We start from the raw sequence: 7,020 nt of genomic DNA, 5'->3' as shown, positions 1-7,020 counted from the left end.
GATCTAGGGGCCCTGTCCCAAATGGCACTTGCAGTCTTACGGACTTACAATGCCACTGCATGCATGTGTCCATTAAGTCCACAAGACCGTAGGGTGTCCCATTTGTCATTTTAGCTTTCAGAAGGGTGCTCACGAGTGCCCTCTTTGTGGCATTTACTACTTTATTCAGTAACTGAAAATACTATTAACTCATTTTAATTTGATGCATGATGAGTAAGACAGTGAATAAGAAAAAAAAATAAAACATAATATATATATATATATATATATATATAACAGAGGATTCAGAGTCAAGGAAACAGCTGGGTTAATTCCTGTGTTTTCCTGAAAGATCGCTGCCGTCACACTATGAGTTTAAGAAACACGTCTGTTCTGAGCTCTAATGGACTGTATGTGGGTAACAGATGACTGACAAAGAGATCCTGGAGAATGCTGTGAATACACAATATTATTTTATACTGGTACATTTCATTTAATTTACATTTCTGAAGACATGTGCAACAGCTAAAGAAAGAGTTACATATATATCCCTTTCTGAAATTAAAGCAACTTCATATCATTCTGCAACATTTTGTTTGTTTAAACTGTTGTATGTTTTAGTCACCAGAACAGGCAATATGTCAACTGCCTGGATTCTCAAAGAGCGCGTTCACATTTTTAACCATAAAATAATCTTCTCCAGCCTCAGTGACCTGTTCATTACTGGATCTGTGTTTACATCCACTTTGCATAACTAAACCTACCAGATATCATGGAGAGAATCCACCTGTTCAAAACAAACCTCCCGCCAGCGTTCCACAGGGCTCAGTACTCAGCCCGCTTTTAGAAAAAATAGCAATTTGCATTGCTTTTTCTGTCATTATCATGCAGATGATACTGCACTATCATTCTCAACCCACAGGAATAAATTTGCACCTCTGCATGTTTGACGAGTATTTCCTCCTGGATGAACACTTCAGAGATTTACTTTAGAAATCAAGCTGCCTCTTTCACAGGCCAGAACCAGCCCTGTTGTCTCATCCACAGACAATACATTTGGATGCCTGCACTCTTCCTACCACCAGGGGCGTAGAATCAGTGGGGGACACCAGGGACATGTCCCTACCAATGTCCACTGACTACCAAACAGTCCCTCGCAATAATTTTGATCAAACAATTAAATATATGAATCTGTTTTTCATCTGAAACGTCATACCATTGATATTACCTAAGAAGTTAAAGTAAATACGTTAGAAAACTGCTCGCTTTTAAGGACGCATATTTAATACATGGGCAGAGAACGTAAAGCAGTCGCACACTGGACGAGATGCACAGCCGTGTTTAGAACAACTCACAGGTATTGCACCCAGTTCAAGACAGCAGTCCACAAAAGTTAATATAAAAGTTCACTTCAGGAATTAACAAAGTTTCATTTATGAGTTTGAAGTACGGTGTTTGACAAAACAGAGCAAATGTAAAGAGAAAGTGCGATCTATGGCTATTAGCTCTCTATATAAAGCATACGGACAGAAAGACAGAGGTTGTGCTGAAAGATAGGCTACATAATCGTCCAGCCTAGGATACAGTCATTATGAACATTAACAATAATTTGGGACAAATATAATGTGATTTACCAAACCTACGCCCTTGCCTTGGAAAACTGTCCGGGGACACATATAAAACATCAGTGATATGCTGATTTCTTGCGATACCAGACACCTCAACATGAGGGATGGTTTTATATTTGTCTCTCCTCTCAGCATGAAAGGAAGAAAAACTATGTTGCAAGTGGCAGTGAATGAGGAATAAGCTGAATAGACAGATGTTTGAAGATGTTTGAAGCCATTTTCAGCTCTAATTTGAGAAGCAGCAAATATGGTGTGTGTGTGTGTGTGTGTGTGTGTGTGTGGGTGTGTGTGTGTCCTCAGGACAGAATTACAGGGTGTTAAATATCTTTTTTTCTTTCAAACTGCTCGCTTTTAAGGACGCATATTTAATACATGGGCAGAGAACGTAAAGCAGTCGCACACTGGACGAGATGCACAGCCGTGTTTAGAACAACTCACAGGTATTGCACCCAGTTCAAGACAGCAGTCCACAAAAGTTAATATAAAAGTTCACTTCAGGAATTAACAAAGTTTCATTTATGAGTTTGAAGTACGGTGTTTGACAAAACAGAGCAAATGTAAAGAGAAAGTGCGATCTATGGCTATTAGCTCTCTATATAAAGCATACGGACAGAAAGACAGAGGTTGTGCTGAAAGATAGGCTACATAATCGTCCAGCCTAGGATACAGTCATTATGAACATTAACAATAATTTGGGACAAATATAATGTGATTTACCAAACCTACGCCCTTGCCTTGGAAAACTGTCCGGGGACACATATAAAACATCAGTGATATGCTGATTTCTTGCGATACCAGACACCTCAACATGAGGGATGGTTTTATATTTGTCTCTCCTCTCAGCATGAAAGGAAGAAAAACTATGTTGCAAGTGGCAGTGAATGAGGAATAAGCTGAATAGACAGATGTTTGAAGATGTTTGAAGCCATTTTCAGCTCTAATTTGAGAAGCAGCAAATATGCAGAAAATTCTGAAAAAGTTTGCCCCAAAATATAAATAAAATCACACAATTGTTAGGTGTCATTGTATGCACGAAGGAGACACAAGAGATTCAAAGAATAAACAGCCTTTGTTAGCTAAACAACTTGAAGGAGATCACAGGTAACAGGTTTAATACAACGCAAACTACTATTATAAACGTGACTGAACAAAACCGGGGCTATGTCATTTATATAGTTATGTAACAGAGGGTATATAATTTAAACAAAACTATTATTATATACACACAGGACTGAGTGAGTGAATCGATGAGGAACAGGTGGACACAATAGGTAGCCATGGTAACAAATGATAACACATTAGGAACTAGACCAAACTAAAGATCTTAACTAAATCCTAAAATGCTAAATGCTCTTTGTTTTATTAAACTTCTATTTTTGCATGTGATGCTATTTGAACCTACACAGCCATGCAAATCATGAGTACGCTACATCTGCATTACTCTGGGTAAATTTGAAAATGCATCTTTTTCAGCTCCAGCATCCTGCGACCCTACAGAGGTTAAGCAGCCTGGAGAATAGATGGATGGATGAATAATCACCTGCACAAAAGTAACAGTGTTCCAGTAAGTACAGCTGTTAATAAAAGTTAATAAAAATTAATTAATTCATTTATTTATTTTTTGTTCCTTTTGGTAAAATTAATGTCTGAATGTGAAAGAGTCACATCAGTGTTATTGGAGCTGTATAAGATTCTTACAAACACTTTGACTCAGGTCACGGCAGGGTCAGCGAGGGGCCAAAGGTCATGAGATAATGACAGAGTACAAACTCATTGCTGAGAAAAACAAACGAGGAAAAGACGAAAGTGACAAAGAGGAGATTACAGCTCTTCTGAAGTGTCCTGCTTTGCTGGATCCGCTGCTGTTAATGTCTTGTATTGTTCACGTCTTACGCTCCATTCGGAGCAGATTCCTGCCGCTGCAGCTTTTGTTTCCTTTAATCATCAGGATTAAGCGGATCTGGTGAACGTGTGTTCGGCTTTAACGTGCCTGCGAGAACATAAACACTCAACAGTGTGACATGAAGTTACCAGCCCCACTTTCTGTTTGAAACATAGAGATTAATCACAGTCACTCACGGGCCGCATGAATCACAGTTTACTATGATTGTTAACGAAAAAATAAAGAGAAACATTATTTTTTTACACTGAAGTCTGTGGAAAGCCAGTGGACAGTATGCTAGTGGTTTCTAGAGTGTTAATCTTTAGACGCTAAAGCGTTCAGAGTGCTTTTAGCATGTTGATATTTTGCTCTGTGATGTTTAATCCTTTGAATATTTTGCTTAGTTGAATTTAGGGTTAGTTTAAATGAATCTGCATCACCTCTCCTCACCTTTACTGGTGTCAAAAGACTGTTTCATGACTGAATAACAGATCTCTCGGTAATGAGGTCAGTGTTTTTCACGCTGTGCTTTCAGCTCTTCATCTGAGGGACTCCACACCGCTGATCTCTGAGGAGAAAGAGACAAGAATGATGTGTAAGAGCAGAAATGATATACTCGTTAAACGTTAACCTCCTTTCAAACAACAACACCTTCTGTTGTTACTCTTCTTCTTATCTTATTCACTGTTTGATTTCCAGATAAAGTGATCATTTCCCAAAGTCTTTCTTAATAAAGATCACACTTAATATCTACAGAAATTTAGCATTATTTCTCAGGCCTGGTTTCGCTGGTCCTGCTGCACATTACATGATGTGTGTTATTTCAGAAGAACAGGGATTTTCCAGAAAACAGTGTTTATCAGTCTGTCATACACCAATTCAGTGATCAGCAAAAAAACTGCTTTTTCTTTGACTTTTGCCAGTGCCTCTACTTGCATGTGTATTTTACACATCTAGGCTCAACGCGACTTCAGTGACCACAGAGTTTGTTTAATATTGTTAATAAAAAGGCCCTTATGTTGCTCTGATTCAAATCACAACCTGTTTTCTATAACCTTGAGAAGAACAAAACGGGGAGCACAAAGACTTCAAAGCTCGCTTTTCTAAAACGCCAAAGAGTCAAAGATCCTAAAAACACCGGCTGGTTAGGGAGAGACAAGAGAGAGTGGCGTGGGATCAGAGAAGGACTCAAACTCTGTCGCTGTGACTCAGACATCGATCCCCAAACTCAGTCTCCTTTACTTTGATGATTTCACAGTCAGTGTGGATTTGTGGGAATGATGTCTTTATCTGTGACTGAAAACAAGACACACTGACAGCTTATACATGTGCTCTGTTCTTCTTCTAGAGCGGGAAGAGTAAATTTGTTCAAGATTGAATTTATTTGCAGACATTGTTCTGTCCGTTTGGATATAAGCATACATCGGATATTTGCACAGTTTTAAATGTTAAATTATGAATAGTGTCCTGTTCATATCTGCTGTTTGATCACAGTATATATTTGTGAATGTGTTGTGTTTGAGTTTCCCTCTCTGACAAACGTAGATTTCCTTCTGTTATATCGTAACAGATCAAACTCAACTAACCCATCATTAGATCCAGGACTGGAGCTCTGGGCTCGTATCGTTAGTAATCTGTTGGCAGAAGCAGCGTCTGACGCGCCTGCAGTATCTCTGCATCTCCTCTCAACATCTCTTTACCTTTCAAGATAAAGCAGCTGTTTACAGTGTGACTGGAACACCGTTCACACCGCGACGCTGCAGGTTCAAGCCCACATATTCAGATCAGATCTAATCGCATTCTCAAAGAAAAAATTAAATCTCTGTGCGAAGAGTTTGGCTGCAGTAAAGCTAACCCTTTCTGTCAAAACCAAGAGAATCAATGCAGTTGCAGTATTGACATCACATTCAAAGTCTTGAAAACTTTTCTGAAGATATTTTAAAAGCAAAAAGGGCATTGATCATTTTTAAAACAACAATAACAGTTATCCTGTGACCCTACAGAGGATAAACAGATAAACACCTTTCATTCCTTATGTATATATAGTGACCACATCTGCCAAGAAATACCATAAAGTAGTCACTGTAACTCTGAAGACTTGAACAGCACACATGCACTGTGATGCGTTTATGGTGTTGTGTCTGTTAAAAGCAGCTTTTACAGCATAAATGACATGAAAACTGTATTAGTTTAACAGAGCTTCCCAGCTTTACATCAGCTGAGACTTTGAGGTCCATCGCTCTGTAAATAATGAGCAGACATCTCAAACATGTCACCTGGAGTCGTTGATAATACTCTTGTCTGAAGAACAATAAAACAGTTGTTTAGCACAAAGCTCCTGACCTCTGCAGGCACTCATTACGTGTAATTAACAGCTAATGAGGGAAATGTGATTTACATTCAACAACACAATGACACCAACAGTAGCAAATGTTCTGCCTGTGCAAGAGTTTCTGTTACAGTAAAACCCAGGACAGGACTAAATACAGTGAAATCTCACGCTACACACAGACAGCATGAAACATGGCCAACTCGCCTGTAGAGAGAATCACAGACAATCCTGACAAAACAACACACCTGTGTTATTTTACATTTCAGCTCCAAAATCAGTTACTGTACCACAAGATCATTGTATTTTATTTATTTATTTTTATTGTATTTTTTCCAATCATGTTTTAAATACTTTCCAGACAGTAAAAGAAAAAGCATAATCTCAGATCTCTGAGACATTAAAGGGTGTATGAGTTTCTTTCTTCTGTTGAATGCAAAAGAAAATATTTTCAATAATGTTGAAAACCAAACTGTTGACTTCTGTAGTACGAAAAAAATAAACCAGCTGTCAACTTAAGGGTGAGTACAGTAAATGATTTCCTTTTTCAGTGAGCTGTCTCTTTAAGGGACCCCAAAGCCTTACATGTTAATCTGGTGTCCCTAGTGTATTACTGAAACTAGAAGACAAGACAAAAACTAGATTTTTTTGTGTGTTTGTTATTTTATTTACTTTTTCTGCTCAATACAGCGGCCGTTTGTACAAGTGCTTTGATGGCATTCGTCACAGTGATGAGGTGGCAGCACCGTCTCAAGATTATTGTTAGATGATAATTATTTTTATATACATTTCTAACCGGCAGTCACTCACTTCACAAGAGCATCAAAAAGTTGAGAAATGGTTGACTTTATGCAAATGAGCAGCAGAAATCAGCAGGCGGCAGCAAATAACTGTGAGGTTCAGGTAGTGACGTCTGTCTTCAGCTTTTAAAAAATAATGCTAACCCTAAATCCAAACTTCAGACGGAACAGAACAATCAATCAGATCCAGAATGAGCTTCGGTTCAACCAAATCCAGAAATCATTAATGAGAGGAGAGCAGAGCTCAGAGTTTGCTAATATGCCACATTCACACTCATGAGGGTCATGCTGGTGCTGTGTGTGTGCGTGCGTGTGTCTGTGTCTGTGAGTGTGTGTGTGTACGTGCGTGTGTCTGTCTGTGAGTGTGTGTCTGTGTCTGTGTCTGTGAGTGTGTGTGTGTGT

This window comes from Sinocyclocheilus rhinocerous, unplaced genomic scaffold, assembly GCF_001515625.1.
Source record: "Sinocyclocheilus rhinocerous isolate Xijiao unplaced genomic scaffold, SAMN03320098_v1.1 scaffold3801, whole genome shotgun sequence".
NCBI lineage: Eukaryota > Metazoa > Chordata > Actinopteri > Cypriniformes > Cyprinidae > Sinocyclocheilus > Sinocyclocheilus rhinocerous.
This window is presented reverse-complemented; position numbering follows the sequence as displayed.